Here is a 13,148-nt window from a genome sequence, read left to right on the forward strand (position 1 = left end):
TTATAGGTAATTACCAACAACAATTTCTTGACTTCCTGTCCAAATCTGTTTGGTAGGATTGATTCATACTTAAAGTAAATCTTCCACTTAAGTAGACTCTAACTTGCTGGGGTTCTTCTATACAGTCCATTTCTGTTTTTGACAAGTCTAAATCCATGTTTGGCAATTGTTGCGGGAGCTCCGTCTGCTCCTTCAGCCAATAGCCACTGAGATCTCAGCCCATTGGGGTGTGGTCTCTCTCCCCTTTTAAATGTAAAGCCCGGCTAGCTCAGTCAGTAGAGCATGAGACTCTTAATCTCAGGGTTGTGGGTTCATGCCCCACGTTGGGCGCCATTCTGTAGTGAGAGCAACGGGCTGCATTCCTGCCACCCGGCTCCTGGCCACCTGGCTAGCTTATGCTCCGAAATAATTCCACAGAAACTGTATTTATTTAAACACTGCCTGGCCCACCAGCTCCAGCCTCCCACTGGCTAACTCTCACATCCCGATCAACCCATCTCTAATAATCTGTGTAGCACCAGTCTTACTGGGAAAGATTCAGCATGTCTGACCTGGCGGCTTGCTTCATCATGTCTGCCCTGGAGAGGCGCAGCATGGCATCTGCCTCACTTCACTTCTTCCCAGCATTTTGTTCTGTTTACTCCACCCACCTATGTTCTAACCTATCAGACCAAGCAGTTTCTTTATTGATTAACCAATGAAATCAACAGATTGATATATGACACTCCCACATTAGGCAATGAGGTCAGTAAAGAACACTGAGACACAGGTGGATATATGCTGCTCACAGGATGGGACCTGAGACCCACCTGCCCTTGAAACTTCTCACACACTTGATTTGGATCCTAAATAACCAACCTGTTGTCATCCTACCTGCCCATTGCCAATGCCTCCTACTGTGCCCCTACATTCACTTCAGGCTCATATCTGCTATTCACGTGAAAGCTATATCACAAAAACTGCAGATCATACTAGTCTGAAGAACAGGTACAGGTCATGCCAGTCAGAAAATCACATAAGAAAACTTAGACAGAGACTTACTGCTGGACTAGAGGTCATGCCAGCTACCAGAACTCCATTCTCCAACTTGGGCAGAGACCACTTCTGGACCTCCTGAAGTCCAGCCATAAATTTGGACAGAGACTCACTGCTGGACTAGAAGTCATTCCTTGGCCAACAGAAATCGAAGCTACAAAACGAGAAGACCAAAGAGGAAATTGAAGCCTAGGAAGAAAACACCCATCCACTGAAGACTAACTCAGAAATCAGTACCTAGACTTGTAATAATCCCTAACCCAGATGTCTAAATGCTAAGATAAGAGCAACAACAGTCAGGGCAATATGTTACTACCAGAGCCCAACTAGCCTACTACAACAAGCCTCACATATTCTTATACAACTGAAACCTAAGAAAATGACCTCAAACCATATTTATGAAGGTGATAGAGGTTCTTAAAGAGGAAATAAATAAATCCCTTAACGAAATCTAGGAAAACACAGGCAAACAATTAGAGGAAAAGTATAACAACCTATAAGAAAAAAAATAAGAAAACAGGTGAAGAAAATGAATAAAAGTGTTCAAGATCTGAAAATGGAAATAGAAGCAATAAAGAAAGCACAAACTGAGGGTATTCTGGAAATGGAAAATCTATTAAGGAAACAGGAACTAGAGGTCCAAGCATCACCAACAGAATACAAGAGATAGAAGGGTGAGCCTCAGTGTTGAAGACATGATAGAAGAAATAGATATATCTGTAGACAGAGATTGGGCCTTCATTTTCTGGCCAGCCAGAAGTGAATAATCATACAGACACTATATTAATTACTACACTTCTTGACCAAGAGCTTAGGCATATTCCTGGCTAGCTCTTATATCTTAAATTAACCCATTTCTATTAAATTGTGTATAGCCATGAGGCTGTGGCTTACCAGTAAGGTTCTTGTGTCCTTCTCCTTCTGCAGCTACATGGCTTCTCTCTGACTCTACCTTCTTTCTTCCAACATTCAGTTTAGTTTTATTGCCTATCTCTAATCTGTCCTACCATAGGCCAAAACAGTTTTTGTACTAACTAATGATAATAAAACACATTCACAGTATACAGAGGGAAATTCCACATCATATATTGATCAAAGAAAATGTTAAACTATAAGCTTTCTGACACAAAACATCCAGAAAATCTAAGACACTATGAAAAGACAAAACCTAAGAATAATATGGGTAGAGGGAAGAAAAGAGTCCTACCTCAAAGACTCAGAAAATATTTTTAATAAAATCAAGAAAAAAATTTTCTAACCTAAAGAAGAACATGCTTATAAGGGCACAAGAGGCTTATGGAACATCAAGTAAAGTGGATCAGAAAAGAAAGTTTCCTCACCACATGATAATCAGCACACTAAACATATAGAACAAAAGAAAACTATTAAAAGCTGCAAAGGAAAAAGGCTAAGTAACATATAAAGGCAGACCTATTTGAAATAAACCAAACTTCTCAGTGAAGATTCTAAAAGCAAGAAGGACCCAGGCAGATGTCTTGCAGACTCTAAGAGACCTCAGATACCAGCCCAGACTACTATACCCAGCAAAATATAGATATAGACATAGATATAGATATAGACAGAAACAAGATATTTCATGACAAAGGCAAATTAAAAATAAAACTAGTGATATGAGATTCTATTAAATCTTATTAATAAAAATCCAGAGTCAGATACTGACAATATTTTACTAGCTGATTAAAATATATATACCTTAGAGAAAATGTTTGAAGAAGTAAAGAAAATTTTGCCTTGCTGGGTATTGTAATCTGCTCTTGAAAAAAATACAAAAAGGAGATTCTATTCATATTAAGGATATAAAATGATTTTATAAAAAATTTGACTCCAAAAGGTCTAATCAGGAGAAATCAATTGCAGACTCTTAACAACTTTAGAAAAGATTTCTGGGAGATGTGGCCCATCTATTGCCCACTATTAGAGTAACAAATCTAGAGCTTATTAATTTGTTCCATAATTTGAAAGGTGATAAAGACTTAAATAGTTCCAGAGAATTATCAGCTGAAGCTGAGAAATAATTGCTTTTGTAGAGAAGAAATCATAGGATGCACATGTGAATCATTTGGAACCAGTACTTAATTTCATTCTGGTTAATTTACCTTCCATAAATTCCCCTATAACAGTTTTAATGCAGTGGGAAGATATTATCTTAAAATGGATATTTTAAAATCTTAATATTTTTACTACATAAACTGAGTAAAAAGTTAAAAACTTATATGGAAAATGTTTCTGAGTTGATTCAAAAAGGAAAACTGAAGCTTCATCAATTACCAGGAACAGATCTAGAAAAAATTGTAGTACCTCTTACTAATGATAAAATTGACTCATTATGGGCAGAAAATGAACCTTGGAAAAGAGTTTGAAGTAATTTTTGAGGAAGATATCATCAACAAATATCCCTAAAGCAAAATAATTCAATTTATAAAGAGAACTAGCGGATCATTCCTTACATTGTACAGGAAACACCAATATCTTGAGCACCTATATTTTAAATTGATGCAAATAAATCAGAAAGGCATGTTATAAATCACGAAATTCAAGTGTGTGTCCCAGAGCCCTTATGATTCTGTCAAACAGTCAGAATTATATACCATTCTCATGGTACTGTTAGATTTTCCAGAAGCTCTTACCATAGCTACTTATTCTCAATATGCAGAAAGAGACGTTCTACATATTGAAACTGCTGAATTAGTATCAGTTATACAAAATTGGCTTTCTTATTTATTCAATTACGAAAAATAATCAGAAATAGAAATTATCCCTTTTATATAGCCCGTATTAGATCCCATATGGTTCTGCCATGTCCTCTAGCACAAGGTCATGAGGAAATTGATCAGCTGTTGATAGAAAATGTGCTGGAGGCCTCAGAATTTCACAAAAACATCATATCAATGGCTTGAAAAAAAGATTTTCCCATCACTTGGCAACAAGGCAAGGAAATTGTAATAAAATGTCCTACTTCTTTATACAACCAAACTCCACTATCTATAGGATATAAATCAAAAGATACTCAAAGAAAGAAATATGTCAGGTGGATGTATTTATTTTATAGAATTTAGAAAATATGATATAAACCATACTATAGATACATATTAAGGATTTCAATGGGCAATTGCTTTGAGTTCCGAAAAGACTGCTTTTGTAATTTAGACATTATGGCCATCATGGGTATACCTGTAAAAATAAAGGCTGACAATGCTCCAGCGTATGTATTTAATAAAATAAAACAGCTTTTGAATATTATAATATAAAGCATATTACAGGTATACTACATAATTCTACAGGTCAGGCAGTTATAGAAAGGTCAAATTGAACTCTAAAAGATATTCTCAATAAAGAGAAATAAGTAACAAAGATTCCCAGAAATCGATCACATAATGCTTTAAATTTTCTAAACGCTAACAAGAAAGGGAACACAGATTCCTTTCCCTGTCAATGTCATTAAAAACACATTTGACAATAGAAAAGCTACTGAACTAAATCTTGTGTACTTTAAAAATGTGTTGACCTCAGAATGGAAACCAGGATATGTTTTATGTTGGGGAAGGGGTTTCGTTTTTGTTTCCACGGGAGAATAAAAGCTAAGAATACTATCAAAATTGACAAAGGTTACCTTTGAATAAGAGAGATCTCTTGATTAGAAGATAATTCATCAAAAATCACGACCATACAATCTAAACTAAATCAAACTAATCAATGATTATCATTTGATCAGATATAACTTGCCAAAAGGGAACCTCCCCAAAGTTAGGATTGGGGTGGGATTTTGTTTTTGTCTTGCAGAGGAATAAAGGCATCCAGCTAAGTAATCTGTAGACCACTGGACAAACGAAACATGTGAAGAAAAGAACAAATCACCCATAAAAATGTCCCAATAAAAAGCATAAATTGGCCTATTGGTATATCACATTTCTAATAGAATAAAATTTCATAAATCATCTCAAATGTTTGTTTCTGCCATTCTCTACAGACACATAATGCAAATGGTCTTTTGTAGTTCCAGTCCAGTTAAAAATTACAGCTAGATTTGGAGTTGGAGCATGGTTCTCTGCTTCTCTAAACCCAAGCATGCTTATTAAAGGAAAATCCAAAATCTCTGTCTCATGTCAGAAGAGCCACCTGATATGAAACAGAAGAAAAACCAAAATTAGGGACTATTTTATTGCCACTATTTCACAATTCTTTTTTTTTACTTTGTCTTCTTAAAACTTTTTCATAAGGTATAAATATATCTCAAAATTTATGATTAATATATATGTAATTTTTTGTCATGATATTAATGGTCATATAGAATACTAATTTACTTTATAAAAAGGCTTCATCTAGCTTCCTATACATGATTTTATGTGAGAGTTTCTATCAGGTAACTGGGAATTAAGTTTTTATTCTCTGAATATACATAACAAATATTGATCCTTTAACTTCTTTGAGATCTGCTGCATATGACATTTAAAATGTTTTGCTGCAGTGAACCAAGACCATGCCTAACAGTAATCTTTGAAGTCTCTAAAAGGATTATGGGGCCACAAAATGATGATTCCACCTAGATTGTAATAATGTCATTAAGCTGTTTGCCAAGCCTACTCAAGAGACCGCAGTCACCAGGGAGCTGTTTCTTTCACATTTCAACCTTTTTTTGTTGATTAGCTTTCTCAGGCCTTTGTAGATATACATGACCAGATATTGGGCACCATTCATAGCTATTCTTTTTCATCTAGAATGCCAGTCCACAGATAATAATATGGAGAATTACTATTAATTGAAAAAGTTAAGCCTTAACTTAGGCTTGTTCCTAACTAGTTCTTATAAATAAATTAACCCATTTAGAAATCTACATTCTTCCAAGAGGCTCATTACCTCATTTCCATTCTCCCTATGATGCTTCCTCTGAGTGAGGCTGGTGACTCAATCCACCTTCTTTTCCCAGCATTCTCTCTCTGCCCAGAAGTCCCGTCTATCTCTCCTGCCTAGCTATTGGCCATTCAACTTTTATTAAACTAAATCAAAGCAACATATCTTTACATTTTACACAAATATTTCACAACAATCATTATTTGCAGATGATATTATAGTATACATAAGCTGCTCCAACAATTCTACCCAGGAACTCCTACAGCTAACAGACATCTTTAGTGAAGCAGGATACAAGATTAACTAAAAAAAAAAAAATCAATAGCCCTCCTATATAAAATGGTAAGTGGACTGAGAAAGAAAACAGGGAAACAATACCCTTGACAATAGCTACAAATAATATAAAACATCTTGGTGTAACTCTAGCCAAGTTAATAAAAAATCTGCATGACAATAACTTCAAATCTTTAAAGAAAGAAATTGAAGAGGATATCAGAAGATGGAAAGATCACCCATGCTTATGAATCAGTAGATTTAGCATAGGAAAAATGGCCATCTAAAGCCATCTAACCAAAAGCAATCTACAGATTAAAAGCAATTCCCATTAAAATCCCAACACAATTCTTTATAGACCTTGAAAGAACAATACTCATCTTCATATGGAAAAATATAAACTCAGGATAGCTAAAACAATCCTATACAATACAAAAACTCCTGGAGGTATCACTATCCCTGATTTCAATCTGTAATAAAGAGCTATAGTAATAAAAATGCATGGTATTGGCATAAAAAGAGACAGGTTGATCAGTAGAATTGAATCAAAGATCCAGACATAAATCCACACACCTACGGACATCTGATTTTTGATAAAGAAGCCAGAAATAAAGAATGGAAAAAGAAAACATCTTCAGCAAATAGTTTTGGCTAACTGGATGTTTGCATGTAGAAGAATGCAAATAAATTCATATCTATAATCCTGCACAAAATGCAAGTCCAAATAGATCAGACCTCAATGTAAATCCAGACACACTGAACTATCTGATAGAAGAGAAAATAGGGAAAAACCTTGAATACATTGGCACAGGAGGAAACTTACTAAACAGAACACCAATAGCACAGGCACTAACACGAGCAATTAATAAGTGGGATCCCATGAAACTGAAAGCTTCTTTAAGCCAAAGTACACCATCAATAATATAAAGCAGTAGCCTACAGAATGGGGCTCCATTTTTCTACCAACTCCATGTCCAATAGAGGTCTAATATTCAAAATACATAAAGAATTCAAGAAACTAGACTTTAACAAACCAAATAATTCAATTTAAAATTGGGTACAGATCTAAACAGAGAATTCTCAACATAAGCAACCAAAATGGCTAAAAAACACTTTTAAAAAGATGTTCAACATCCTTAGCCATCAGGGAAATGGAAATCAAAACAGCTTTAAGATTCTCTTACACCTGTCAGAATGGCGAAGATCAGAAACACAAGGGACAATTCATGCTGGTGAGGTTGCAAAGCAACTGTCCTCCATTGCTGGTGGGAGTGTAAACTTGTACAACCACTTTGGAAATCTATATTGCAGTTTCAGATAATTGGGAATGGATCTACTTCAGGACCCAGCTATACCACTCCTGGGCATATACCCAAAAGACACACAGGCACTCCTACCTCAAGAACACTGGATCAACCATGTTCACAGCAGCTTTGTTCATATTATCCAGAAACTGGAAGCATTTCAGATGTCCCCCAACTGAGAATAAATGAATGAATAGTAACTTGAGGCCAATGCCATGAGAGCAAGCCTGTTTTTGACACCACCTGGAGGCCAAGGAACCAGAGGCTGGATAGATCAGAGAACTATGATCGAACCAAACATAGTTGTCAACAAACAAACTAACTAACAAACGAACGAACGAACGAACGAACGAATGAATGAATGTCAGTAAAGTGATTCCTAATGATATCTTACCATTCTCATAGGAGCCTAACATAATTGTCATCAGAGAGGCTTCATCCGGTAACTGATAGGAGCAGACACAGAGACCAGTTAGCCAAACATTAGACAGAGTTTGGGAATCTTTCAGAAGAAGGGGAGGAGGGATTATAGGAGCCAGGGTAGTCAAGGACAAAAAAACGTAAAGAACCCAGAGAATCAAATGACCTGGTCTTATAGGGGCTCACAGAGACTGAACCACCAACCAGGGAAGCTGTTTATGTTTGACCTAGGTCCTCTGCATATATGTTATTGTTGTGTAACTTTTTGTTCTTGTCACACTCCTAACAGTGAGAGCAGAGCTTGACTATTGCCTGCTCTTGGGACCGTTTTCCTCTGACTGGGTTGCCTCATCCAGGCTTGTATGTGCCTAGGCTTAGTGTAACTTGTTATACCATGTTTGTTTGATATCTCTAGGATATCAGCTACCAAATATTTATGGAATACCAGTTTCTGTACAGCTTCTAAGTTAATGTTGTGTTATTTAAGAATTCCAACTGCAAGTAGTCAGATTAATTCTGCTATGAATGGAAAAGTTTCTAGGGGGAAAATTTAAAACATTCATAGGAAGAAGGATCAATAGTTTTTCAAAGCACTTGCAATAATTTATAAGGAAAGAGAAATGTGTATGGAAGCTAAATAATGTGATGAGTCAGTATAAATTGAATAGCTTAAAACACTACATTTATTCATATGCATTTGCATCATCCAAAAAAAAAAAAACCACACTCCCAACCTACGTTACATAATATCAGTGATTTTTTTTTTTTCTGGACTGGGTTTCTCTGTGTATTGCTGGCTGTCCCAGACATTGCTTTGTAGACCAGGTAGGCCTACAACTTAGAGAACTGCCTGCCTCTGCCTTCTAATTCCTGGAATTAATGGCATGGGCCAACACAGTCCAGCACAATGGAATATTTTTAATGACAATAATTGAAAGAAGTTTCAGTGAGTCGACAATGATTTTCCTTATGATTAATTTTTTTTTGTTTTAAGGTTCCCAGGCTTTGTTATGATACCATTATTCTTTTGGCATCCAAAGTCTCATGGTCATCTGTTAACACAAAGAGCATTTAGTCCATCTCCAAAGTTTTAGCAGTTTTTATTCAGAAGCACAAAGTCCCTACAAAGATTCAAAGTTAGCTCTTAGCTGTGAGAACCTCTAAAGTCAAACCACAAGAAGGTTACGTACTTAAAATGCACAATGATATAGAATACAGGTTCTCATTTCAGAGAGGAAGAGTGTGGTCATATTTTGTTTGTGATTTAACAAATTCAGCTAGCCTGAAGATCAGAAGCAGAGCTAGCCGCTAGTTAGTCATAGAGGCCAGGCAGTGGTGGTTCATACCTTTAAACCCAGTACTTGGAAGTCACAGGCCTTTAATCCCAGCAGTAGGGAAATGGAGACAGGAAGGGATATGGCTGTGCTGAGAAAGGAATATAAGGCAGGAGGAGACAGATGATCAAGGTCTTCAGTCTGAGGATTCCTAGAGACAGGATACCCTTCAGTAGAGGTAAAAAGTCCCTCTAGTAACTGGTTCCTTTACTTCTCCGATCTTTCAACATTTACCCTGATATCTGAATTTTATTATTTACAAGACCAATTAGTATCTGTGTAACAAAAGAGGGAATAAAGAAAGGTTGCAATTCAACCAAGACTGGAAGCCAGAAACAATCACTATGTTCCGTAGCTGCATGCCCAATAGTCAGGTGAAGAGGCTGTATAACTTCATAATGTAGTTCATATTCAAGACACAACAATACTCATAAAAACAGTAGTCAGGTGAAGAGGCTGTGTAACTTCACAGTGTAGTTCATATTCAAGACACAACAATACTCATAAAAACAGCAAATGGTACGCATAGTTTACAGGAAAATGGGGTATTTTTTTCTGAACATAAAAATATGCCAAGGTTAGCTGTAGTAAGCAAACTTAAAATACCCACAAATAAGGCTAATCCCCGAGGATCTATGGAGACGAGGAATTTAAGATGAAACAAAGCAATCTCTCAAGATTGCTAAACAAAACCAAAGCAAATCTGCCTCCAAACACATGGTTAACAGTTCCTTTACTACTGTAAACTGGTTATGGTTATTGCATAAAGCCTAAAATGTCCTGCGCTCTCCAGTCCACAAATTACTTTGCAACTAATGCTGTGTGATCAGTAGTATCACCACCTCCCAAGTCTTTTTAATACACATCATGGTTGAAGTGTTGCTCAGTACAGCCACAAAGAGCCAGCTGTAGGTGCATTGTTTGTCTTCAGCGTGTAATACCGCATGAGACTTGGCAAGAATGCTACGGGAAGGAAGGACTTGGGCAGTAGAGAGGAGTGAGTGGCCGAGAAACGAGCAAGAAGACTGAAGCCCGAGGACAGTGTGTAGATGGAGCACAGAGGAGCTGGCCGAGGATGCTGGCATTGCTGCCACAGACTATGCAGGATTACAATAGAAGCAAAGGTGACCTCACAAGCGCAGTGGTGTGGCTATGACGGGAAGTGAAGATGAATGAAGAGATACTATAATTTCTCATTAAAGCAACTCTTAGGGAAGTTTGTAAATGAATAATACCGAGAATAAAAGTTGGAAGCTAATCTGAAGTTAAGAATTTGTTTTTATTGTTTCAAATTTTATTTACTTTTAAATACATTTTAACTAAAACATAATTACATGACTTCTCCCTTTCTTCTCTTCCCGCCAACTCCTCCTATGTACTTTGTACCCACTCATCTCATCCATATTTTCAAATTGATGACCTACCCTTTTGTTATTCACACACACATACACACCTGTGTGTATATACATTTATAATACTGTATTTATATGTAAACTTACATGAGTACATACATATATACACAAATATGTAAATACAGTTTACTGAGTTCATTTTTGTTGCTGTGTGTATATGTTTTCATGGTGCGGGAGAATTGTGTGTATTCTGTCAGTCATGTTATAAATAAATGCTGATTGGCCAGGCAGGAAATATAGGTGGGAAAACCAGACAGGAAGTAGAAATGATGTAATGAGAACAGGAGAATTCTGGAAAGGAGGAAGCTGATTCCTCCCTCTCCTGCCCAGCCAGACCACCGAAGCAGCAGGATGTGATCTGCCCCACTGAAAAAAGGTATTGAGCCACATGGCTAACATAGATCAGAAAAATGGGTTAATCAAGATGTGAGAGTTAGCCAGTGAGAGGCTCGAGCTAATGGACCAATCAGCTTATAATTTATGGAGACCTATGTGTGATTTTCTTTGGGGCTAAACAGCTGGGGGTACCGGCTGGGACGAAAACCACCACAACAAACAGAACCCTGCCCCCATTCTATGCAGGCCTGGACCCTCCATGTTACATTTTCAGGGTAACCACTGTGGAATGGGTAACCATAAAGGGGGCTCATCCTGGAGAGAGGCCAGTCATCTCTATGTCCACAGCCATTAATTGCCTGCAGTTTTTATCTAGGGGTGGGAAGCCCATCAGACTTTCCCCTTCCCAGTTATGATGTCTGTTGATATTGCCATTCATTGATCAGGTCTCCTTTATGCAGCCATTTCTGGCCGGTTAGTCTCCTAGCCCACCTCCTGGCATCCTAAATCTTACAATCTTTCTCCCTACTCTGGTGCAGTGTTCTCTAAGGAACAGATGCAGGGACTGTGATGCAGATACATCCGTTGTCACCGGAGCCTCATGTCCTGGATTTCTGGATTGTGCACAGTTGTTGTTTCCTGTAATGGTCTCCTTGTTGTAAATAGAAAGTTCTTTGACAGCTGCATTTGTCTGTGAGTCTAAGATTTAGAGCTGTGCTCGTTTGGTAAAGTGATAGCTGTAGGTCTCCTCTTAGATCATGACCTCACTAGCTCTGTGTAGTGAGCCTGGATTCTAGTAATAGAAAGAATTTCCCTCCTGTTGAGCGGGCCTTCAGTCCAGTTAGACAACTGTCACTCACTATCAATCTCTGAATGGCCCTTATTGCACTCTTACAGATATCTTGCTATACTGGGTCATTGCTATGTCACAGACAGGTAACACTTAATTGTTTCACTTGGCAATTTTCAGAGTACTTTCTGATAGTATGGAAGCTAGACCACAGAACGGAGGCTTTCAGGTTGGATACTTATTGAACCACCTGAGTCCTGTGACCAAAGTGTAAAGTGTCTTTAGCAATAAGGCCTTATCTTCAGCCTCTTGTGGGTATCCATGGCCTCTAGCAATTGCTTATATTATTTGAGGGAACCGCTTGGACATGAAAGGAGGGTTTTTGTGCACATTACTAGTGTTTTTGTTATTCTATGGATTTTGTGTGGAGCACTGTTAGCCCAAGGGGCATAATCTTGTTTTACAGATTCATGTATTTTATGTAATTTTAGGTAAATATAAAATAATATGATTCCTTGAGGCTTTATCAAACACCCTTGGTGTTCTGTGTTCTTCTTATTCATTTACTAAACCATAAAAGAACTTCATGTTATAAGCTATACATTGAAAATAAAGAAAACACCATTCAATTTGCTTTTTTAAAGAACAGCTTTGCAATGAACCAGTTCTTTGTTTCATTGATTCTTTGTATTGTTTTCTTTGTTTCTATTTTATTGATTTCAGCTCTTGACTTGATTATTTCCTGTCCTCTACTCCTCCTGGGTGAGTCTGCTTCTTTTTTTTCTAGAGCTTTCAGGTGTGCTCTTAAGTCACTAGTGTGAGCGTTCTCTGCTTTCTTTGTGTAGGCACTTAGTGCTATGAACTTTCCACTTAGTACTGCTTGTGCCTTCGTTTTTGTTGAATTATAGGATGTCTTTAATTTCTTTCTTTATTTCTTTCTTGACCCAGGGGTTGTTCAATAGAGCATTGTTTAATTTCCATGTGTTTGTGGACTTTCTGAAATTAGTGTTGTTGTTGAATTTAAGATACAGGGGGTTAATCCAATTTTTTGGTATCTGTTGAGGTTTGTTTTGTTACTAAGTATGTGGTCAGTTTTAGAGAAGGTTCCATGAGGTGCTGAGAAGAAGGTATATTCTTTTGTGTTTGGGTGGAATGTTCTATAAATGTCCGTTAATTCCAAATTGAGTCATGATATCTGCTAGATCTCTTATTTCTCTGTTAAGTTTCTGTCTGGTTGACCTGTCCATTGGTGAGAGTGGGGTGTTGAAGCCCCCTGCTAGTAGTGTGTGGACTTGGATGTGTGATTTAAGCTTTAGTAATGTTTCTTTTACATATGTGTGTGCTCTTGTGTTTGGGGCATAGATGTTCAGGATTG

The 13,148-nt window shown here is 37.3% G+C and overlaps 1 pseudogene; it reads right to left on the reverse strand.

Annotated features, from left to right (window-relative positions):
- LOC130865834 (uncharacterized protein C6orf136 homolog) overlaps positions 1–13,148 on the reverse strand; it is a 28,932-nt pseudogene that overhangs the window by 9,173 nt on the left and 6,611 nt on the right.

This window comes from Chionomys nivalis, chromosome 24 (assembly GCF_950005125.1).
Source record: "Chionomys nivalis chromosome 24, mChiNiv1.1, whole genome shotgun sequence".
Taxonomy (NCBI): Eukaryota; Metazoa; Chordata; class Mammalia; order Rodentia; family Cricetidae; genus Chionomys; species Chionomys nivalis.